The sequence below is a fragment of the Danio rerio genome, chromosome 17 (assembly GCF_049306965.1).
Source record: "Danio rerio strain Tuebingen ecotype United States chromosome 17, GRCz12tu, whole genome shotgun sequence".
Taxonomy (NCBI): domain Eukaryota; kingdom Metazoa; phylum Chordata; class Actinopteri; order Cypriniformes; family Danionidae; genus Danio; species Danio rerio.
Genome location: NC_133192.1, coordinates 45,942,876 through 45,953,023, shown reverse-complemented (window position 1 = coordinate 45,953,023; position 10,148 = coordinate 45,942,876).

Here is a 10,148-nt window from a genome sequence, read left to right as displayed (position 1 = left end):
AAAAACTGTAAAGTAAAATGAATAAAATAATCATAATAATCAAAAATTATTTGCTCTTCTGCTATTGTGTGGGCTTTCTTGGCCTTTGCTACACGGTTAGCACAGTAAGATGCGTAGAGTATACATATGACACACTGAGGTTTTAAGCCTCCACAATTTACATATTCAGGGTCGTACTTGCGCTTCAACATATTTGTTGCTATAATTAAATGAAATTTCACATGTCAAACAGTATGGCTATTGCACGCACATTTCAAAATAAAAGTCCGATATATGCAAAATAAGATTTTAACATTTTTTTTACTTTTTCTTTTCTTTTTTTTTTTTAACCACACTTTGCGACCCACTTTTGGGTCTCAATCCACCAGTTGAGAAACACTGCTGTACGGTACTTTATATGTTTATACACAGACAATATATAAGTAGTCGACATTTCAAGTGGATGAAAAATTAAGGATTTGATTAACTTTGATAAATATTGATGACTGTATATTTGATATATTTGAATATGTATGTATATGCTTCCAACTGTTAAAAAATTTTGTAAACAGCCATTTTTGCTATATTTTTTAATTAGTTGCATGTATGACATATTTACAGTTGAAGTCAGAATTATTAGCCCCACTGAATTATTCGCCACCCTGTTTTTTACCACCAATTTCTGTTTGACGGAGAGCAGATTTTTTCAACACATTTCTAAACATGATAGTTTTAATAACTCGTTTTTAATAACTGATTTATTTTATCTTTGTCATGATGAAAGTACATAATATTTTACTAGATATTATTCAAGACACTTCTTTACAGCTTAAAGTGAAATTTAAAGGCTTAACTACATTAATAATATTAACTAGGCTAGGAATAGATGGTTTCTGTTTGGTTACCATAGCTAAAACAATGGAGTTTGGACTGCTTGAATGACATCCGTGTTAACTGTTTTAAAAAAAGGTGAGGAAAATGTGTCAACCCAATGCGAAAGGGTTTACACATTTGCAAGACTTCTGCTCTGCTGGTATAGTGAAAATGAAAATGAAGTGGAACCTAGTTTCTTTAACCAGGTCAAAGCAAACAAAAAAAAACTGTAACTCATTTAAGTTATTATTAGTAAACTGATTTATGTTCTATTTGCTGTGATGACAGTAAATAATATTTTACCAGATATTTTTAAAGACACTTCTATACAGTTTAAAGTGAAATTTAAAGGCTTAATTGGGTTAAATAGGTTAACTAGGCAGGATAAGGTACTGAGGCAAGTTATTATATAACAATGGTTTGTTCTGTAGACTGTTGAAAAAATATATATTGCTAAAAGAGGCTAATAATTTTGATCTTAAAATGGCTTTAATAATGTAAAACTGCTTTCGGTCTAGCTGAAATAAAACAAATAAGACTTTCTCTAGAAGAAAAAAATATTATCAGATTTACTGTGAAAATTTCCTGAAACTGTTAAGCATCACTTGGGAAATATTTAAAAAAATATTCAAAAATTCAAAGGAGTGCTAATAATCCTGACTTTAACTGTATATTGCCAACATTTGCTTTAATCACCAAAACAAAACAGTAAGATCTTTTTTCAATGTATAACTTTTAAAAAATCAGTTCGTTCACTAGCAAACAATACAAAACACAGATTTAAAAATTACTATTTGTACTAATTAGTGCTGTAAAACTGTATATACAAAGCCATCCCAGCAGTCTGACAAAAGCTATATTTTTTGTTTAAAAAGATTATACAACATGAAAATGTGATCAAAGAACACATATAGAAATCATATATATGACAATATATGCAAATTATATATATATATATATATATATATATATATATATATATAGATATATATATATATATATATATATATATATATATATATATATATATATATATATATATATATATATAGATAGATATATAGATATATATATATATATATATATATATATATATATATATATATATATATATATATATATATATATATATATATATATAACATACAAGTTCATTCATTTTCCTTTGGCTTAGTCCCTTATATATCAGGGGTCGCCACAGCAGAATAAACCGCCAACTTTTCTGGCATTTATCTTTTATACAGCGGACCCTTTCAGCTGCAAAATGTGCTGCATGTATGACACTTTTTACTATTCATTCATTTATTTTCTTTTCGGCTTAGTCCCTTTATTAATCCAGGGTGGCCACAGCGGAATGAACCGCCAACTTATCCAGCATGTTTTTTACGCAGCAGATGCCCTTCCAGCCGGAACCCATCTCTGGGAAACATCCACACACACTCATACACTACAGACAATTTAGCATACCAAATTCACCTGCATGTCTTTGGGGGAAACCAAAGCACCCGGAGAAAACACACGCGAACACAGAGAGAACATGCAAACTCCACACAGAAACGCCAACTGACCTGAGGCTTGAACCAGCAACCTTCTTGCTGTGAGGCGACAGCACTACCTACCACTGCGTCACCCTATTTTATACAAGTGAAATCCAAATATGAACTTGTATGTCAGGTATGTATTTTGCACATATTTATATTTATCAGATTTCTATACTGAAAAACATAGTCATTTACATTCACAATCAAAAAAAAAATAAATAAATAAATAAATATATATATATATATATATATATATATATATATATATATATATATATATATATATATATATATATATATATATATATATACTGTATGTACTGTAAAATCATTTTAATTTTACTTTGCATGTTACTTATAATAACCAGTTCTGATCATTAGGTGAAAATAATTAGTAATTGGTCTTTCTGAAAGCTCATGCAGCAAGTGATAACTTGCAAATGATCTGACAAATATCCGAAAAGTTGAAAATCTATAAACATGAAAAATTATTAATTGGTTAAAAATTAAGATCAGTTAAATTAAATGACAGACAATTGTATTAAAGTGAAATGTAAGAGATGTAAATCAAAAGTTTAATTGTGATAGATTTATAAAGGCAGATACTGTAAATGAACCTTCACCTTACCACATGTCTTTGGACTTGTGGGGGAAACTAGAGCACCCAAAGGAATCCCGACCAAACTCCTTGTGCAGAGCTGCAGTCTAGGTGCCGGTGGCTGGAGAATGCTGGACGTGCATCGTGGAGAAGCTGCAGACTCATCTGTAACTGGAGTCTTTTAGAAGTCTCATGCTCTCCACTCCTCCTTGACCACCACAGGATACGACCTAGTCCAGGTAAATGAAGACCTCTAGAAGTCCTCTCTGGTTGGCATCATCTCTTTATATGTGTTGTCCTTGAGGTTCTTGATGGTTGGCATCATCTCTTCAAAGGACTTGGATCACATCAATGGTGCTGCACAATCTCTAGAGGTCTAGATAAACAGGAGCTAGATTATTTAAAGTATTATAGATATGAAGCAATATTTTAAACTCAATACAGAAACAGGCAGCCAGGATAAAATAAGGATGATATGGTCATATTTTATAGACCTGGTAAGAACTCTGGCAGCTGCATTTTGCACTAACTAAAGTTTAATACAGTTTTTATCAATTGCTAAAACGTTAAAACCCATTGGCTCAACTAAGTTCTTAGCTGCCTGACCTCATAAAGCTAATTGTGCAGACTGTTGTCAATACCTTAAACCAGTGGTTCTCAAACTTTTTTCACCAAGTACCACCTTAGAAAAAAATTGTCTCTCCAAGTACCACCTTACGACGCTATTTTTTAACCAGTATTAAAAAATAGCGTCGTAAGCCTAATTAAGCAGCTACAGGTGTGCACATTGTTAAAAACGATGCAGATTAATTTCTTTTATTAAGAATATGTATTATTGTCAGTCACTTTAAACATTTGAAATAGTCTGAACATTAACTGTGCTTGCAGATAAAAAAAAAAGTTTTAGTTAAAATGTGCTTTTAAAAGTTCATAAAAAAATGGCGCTGTTCTTAAAAAGTAAAAAGAAAACTGCTGTACTTAAATCTAAAGTATTCATAGTAGCCTATTCATCAAAAGCTGGAAATGCTGCTTGGACCTTATAAATATAGGCTATATGTCATATTCATACACTTTCAGACAAATCTTGAAATATATGTTAAATGTACATATGGCAGGGTTCATACAGGCACAGCCTTATGAAAATCAATTCCAGCACCTATTTTTTTTTCAAGACTGACATGCTATGTATTGAAGACCTGAAATGTATTCTCAGCAACCCATAAAACATTGCATAGGAATAGATACAAATAAAAACCATTAATAATAATATTTATTAATCATATATTAATAATATAATAAACCTGCACTAAGTGCTTGTGAAATCTTTTTTTGTACTCAAGTAAAAATACTATTACACTGCTAAAATAACAAAAATTTTAGTAAATAATACTAATATTAGGTAAAAGTACAAATTACTCTTTTAAAAAGTACTAGTTGGTTACTTTTGAAAAAAAAATCTGATTTTCATTATGAAATCACCTTTTTTTTTAAGTGTAAACCTGATTTAATGGTTTGATTGCTTACATCCCAAAGCTACATGTATAATTTGCACTAACAAAGGAATTATAGTCAAATTTTCCTTTCATGACAATTAATCTTTTTCAATAGCACTGGTAAAACTACCACATAATCCTTAAGGCCATAGAGACACTTTTTGCCCATTTTTAAAAATATATATTTTTAAGCTTTGAAAGGTTAAATTAAAGTATATGGTAAAAAGATTTAAATTTAGCGTTTTATTTACATATTTTACACTACTTTCTTTACAATATGGCAAATTTGTTTCTTAAATAGCTGTACATCACATGTAGATTTTATTTTACACTTGATCTTAATCTAAAATAGAAACGTAAAAAAAATACAAGTACACTGTCTGTAAAAAATAAAACAAATGACTTTATTTTACTTGAGGTATTTAAAATATGACGACACTACATTTATCAAAGCAGTGCTTTAAGAGCCTTATTGTAAATTTTGATAAATAAACAATAAGTAACAATGGATTGCTTTGACCTGTAATGCTTTAGGACAGATCAGAATACAGCTAAATGTATAAATCACACAAATACCTCATCCAGAAACATTTCCAGCATAATTCTTTTGTCGTAAAGAAATAAAAAATGTTGCACCTTTGCTAAAAGTAAGTTTCACTTCACAACACAGCCAAATAAGAAGACCATTAGCATTGTAATCGATCATGTATCAATCTATTTCTAAATATTTGATAACTTTGAATACTTTTGACTAAATTTAGTTAAGGAGCAAAGATAAATAATGTTTACTTTAATAGTGGAAAGATCGCGATTGTATTCAATCTGAGCACACATGCGATCATGAGAGCACTTGCAGTTCATTTTAAAAAAGCCTATTTAAGAGCTCGCATATCTGTTTTAGCGATTTGTGTACATGAATGCGCTCTCTCGTGTTAAAATAAAGCACTCGCCGCATTTGCAGAAATGAGTAATTGCGCAATACCTTCATTCCCTCGCCGCCATTCAGACTGTGTTTAGAGGAGTGACAGGTCAGAGGCGAGTCGACTGGCTGTCGGAGAGCGAAACGTGTATGAAGATCATCAAATAGGCAGGAAATATGTCCGCGGTTTAATTACTCTGCTAGACATCTCTGTAGTGAAAACATCCGAGAAGCATTATTCCAACAAAACATTTGTTTTTAAGTTGTTTTTTCTGTCTCTGCAACACAGAAAGCATTTGTCCCGCCCTTACGTTTCACGCAACTAGACAAGGTCGACTGTGATTGGCCACTTTTCATGTCAGTCAAATCACGCTTCAGAATCAATTCTTAAACTTCGGAAACTGATTTTCAGCAGCTTATGACACAATGCACTAAAATAAACACTCTAAGCACAGCGTTGTGATCGTACGCTTCACAAAACAGCCAATGCTGATCACATCAATGTTATATTACGCATTAAAGGATTAAAAGTGTTAATTATTTCTTTCATTATTCAGCGATTCCTCCGCGTACCACCAGGAGGAAGCCCGCGTACCACTAGTGGTACGTGTACCACAGTTTGAGAACCACTGCCTTAAACCATTTCACATGGTAAAACACAATGTTGTAATTTACAATTTGTAACTAAATTTTTTTTCCTCTCTCTATCCTCTCTTTTTTTTCGCTCAAAAATATGAAGTTTACCCAAGATAAATGCATAAACATAAAAAAAGATAAAATTTTCCGCCATTACAAACATTCTCTGGGCCGTGTCGTGGCGTTGTAGGTAGTGCTGTCGCCTCATAGCTAGAAGGTCGCTGGGTCAATTAGCATTTCTGTGTTGAGTTTGCATGTTCTCCCCGCGTTCGCGTGGGTTTCTGCTGGTTGCTCCAGTTTTCCCCACAGTCCAAAGACATGCGGTACAGGTGAATTGGGTAGGCTATATTGTCCGTTGTGTAAGAGTGTGAATGAGTTTGTTTGGATGTTTCCCAGAGATGGGTTGCAGCTGGAACGGCATCTGCTGCGTAAAATAAGTGCTGGATAGGTTAGCGGTTTATTCTGCTGTGGTGACCCCGGATAAAATAAAGGGACTAAGCCGAAAAGAAAATGAATGAATGACAAACATTCTTTCGTGCACCCCTGGTGGTCAGACTGCATGTGATGTCGACAAAGTGTTATGATTCAGCTCAAAGAAAAGAAAAAGCTAAGTGACCTTGTTTCCACCTTTGATTTTTGTCCATTTTAGTATTGTATACTGTAGTACAGTGCATCGTAGGCTGTAAACTGTACAATGAACAAATTGTGTGACCCTGAACAATAAAACTGTACTTCTCCCTGAGAACTGTATGTTTTGAACAATGTGTTTTCTGTTTTGTGCTGTATTGTTTACTGACTGCTTGAGAGTGTATATCATTTTGACTTTGTTTATTATTTGAGAGCAGTGCTTGTATTTGAACACAGGTAAAACAGTTTTGAGTCTTAAGTTTTATTTTGCTAGAGAACTATTAAAGCTTGAAGAGAAGGTTTTGTGTTTAATGGTATTAAAAAATGGAGCAAGAGTTCAGAAATTGTGTTTTAGCGATCAAGAAAAACTGTATTATTTTGATCGCTTGTATCAGTTGATAGTTATATCGTGCTAATTAAATAAATGCACAGTTATTTCAAATGTAATGTTTGAGTTGCATTTTGAAATGGGATCCATTTTATGTTTAATTGTGTTATATTGAAAAAGTGATTTCAGTTCAGTGAACAAACTATATTTGACTTGTGTGTATTGAGCATTTGAAAAAAAAGAGTAAAGAGTTTTACAATAATTAGCAATTTTGGCAATGGTTGTAAACTTTGTATGTAGAGTTTTGAAAAAGCAAACTTTTTAAAAATGTTTCCCTACTTTTGGATCTTTTAGAGGTGTTATAAATGCATGTATCAAGATTTTAAAGGTAATATAAACTTGATCAAGCTCTCCAACAATTACCATATTATTAGGCATATGGAATAAGTTAGTACATGAACACATAATGCTGAAAACACAACAGCAACCTCTTTGTGATGGTTGATTCGGGTCAGCCTTCATTCCAGCTCTTTTAATCCCAAACTCGCTATCACCTATCAGGCTGGAATACAGATAAGACTGTCCTCCGGTAGACACAGGAATAATGGAAAACGGGAACAGTCAAATGCCTTCTGACTGATGTAAACCTAAGACGTGACTGTTTTCATAAGAGGCTCTGAACCCCTCCATTCAGGAGATGGAAAAGCTGCTAATCATTGAATGATAAATGGTAGAATCTAAACAAAACGTGGCGTTGGATCACAACATCTTATGTTGAACAGGTATTTTTTGGCAATATCCGTAACTACATTGTATGGGTCAAAATTATAATTGTTTCTTTTATGCCAAAAAAATTTATATTTAGTTACGGTCATGTTCCATCAATATATATTGCAAATGATTTACTGTAAATACATCAAAACTTTTTTTATGTTGTAGTGTGCATTGCTATGAACTTAATATGGAAAAAAAATGTGATTTTTGGTATATTTCTATCTAATCTCATTTAAATCTTGTCCTATTCTAACAAACTATACATTAACAAAATGCTTGTTTATTCCACTTTCAGGTAGTAAATCTCAGAAGTCTTAGTTTCCAAAAATTCACACCAATGGCTGGTTTTGCATTCCAGAGTCACATACTTGGATTGCTCAAAACATATATCAAAAATTCTGAAAGGAGCACCACTTGTCCTTAACACCTCCATTAGCATTTTTTAATGTTACTAATGGGAAGAAAGAAAGAGAGAGGTGCCAAGAAAAACCAAGAAACTCTAATCTCTTACCAACGTCACATTACACTCAATGACACCTCTTTAATAACTTTCCCTAATGAATTGATTTCAGACAAGCTCGCGTTTACTTTACTTCCACTCTGAGGTAAAAATGTGTCAGGTGAGTGTGAACGATGGCAGCTCATAGTGCTCAATCAGGACTGATAGCAGTGATATTTAAGAGCTTCTCTTCCCACGGGAGCCTGCCATTTAATTAGCATACTGAGGCTTGTCCTCACGTTTAATTGCTTTTGGCTTGTAATTAAAATGTGTGTTGACTTTGCAGTTCCCTTACTGATGAATAGTAATGGAGGGTTATGCGATATTACATTTTTGCTGTGGCATACATTAAAATGGCCGGATTAAAATAATGGATTTAATCCTAACCTCTTTGTCCTTAGAGGGGTAATAGTTTGTCAGACATGCCAAAGCATTATAATGCATTAATCTGATCAATTAAGAGATTTATCACCTCAAGCTTTTAAAAGGCTTCATTTTGTTCCCTCTCACCCTTTGGCCATTTAGCTGAAATGAGGCCATGTTTAATTTTGTGCATTCAGAGCCTCCAGTATGCTGGGCTTGATGGATGCGGATTGGCACCTTGTTTGAGGTATGCATGGTTGTGCTCTGTTCTTTTTTGCATTACAAGAGAAGTGTATTGCAGTGGGCCTTGGATACAGACCAAACAGAATTGCACTTTGGGGCAAATGCTTCTCAATATCAAAATGTGCTTATTTGAGGAAGTCCTTTAGCCCATTTACGCCACTGTTTGCACCCAGGCCCCTGTGCAATATCTTCTGTACCACCCCTTCAGCTTTGAATGGCATTTCAATGACGGGCCTGCGTATTCCCCCCTCCTCTGCATCCAACCACCGTTGTGTGCATTCCCCAGTGCACTACTTTTGAGATTCATTTCCAGGTAAACATGCTTTGGTTGGCCGCAAACCTGCAGCCAACAGGAGTTGTCACAGCTGTGCCAGATAATAGCCAGAACAAACTCTTGTCTCACTCTGGAATGTTTACTGTTGCCACAGACACTGTGCAGCAAACATTTTTGCATCTTTTATTTGAAAATAAAGAGAGCCCGTTATCTATCTATCTATCTATCTATCTATCTATCTATCTATCTATCTATCTATCTATCTATCTATCTATCTATCTATCTATCTATCTATCTATCTATCTATCTATCTATCTATCATCTGTCTATCTGTCTGTCTGTCTGTCGGTCTGTCTATCTATTTATCTATCTGTGTTTGGGTAAATTATGGACAAATCAAACCTATCAACAATTTATCTATCAGTTGTAGTAGCCTACATTTATCCTGACCTTTCTACGGTCTCAAACATAAATTCGTAGTGACAAAAATGAAAATGGAGGTCAGTGTTTAGAGATTCCATGACAATATTTACCAAGAATACAGGCTGTAATGGATGAGAGTGAGAGGATCACTGTGGCGCCACCCACAGTGACAGTACATTGCAACACATTGAGAGTGTAGAAATGTATGATGAGCTTGTATGATAAAGCTCTGGACATGCAGGGGAATACTGAAGCTGTAGATGTCAAAAAGTTGATAAAAAAAAAATATTTCAATCAAACGTTTTAATAAATAAACAAAACAAAAACATGACATTTCCAAGCCCAAATTCATAGGCGATCAAAGTATAGACCAATGTTCCAACGTGGTGTGTTTACTCAAAGATGTGGTCCTTTAGCATTTTCACCAAATACAAGATTGTGACCTTCTGCACAGAATTTGTTCACAGTCTGTACCTAATCTATTAATAATTAACTTCAAACCAAAGGGCCCAGGAGAATACTGAACCATGTATTTTAAGAAACATACATTAAAGTAAATTTATCAAAATTAAAGTTAC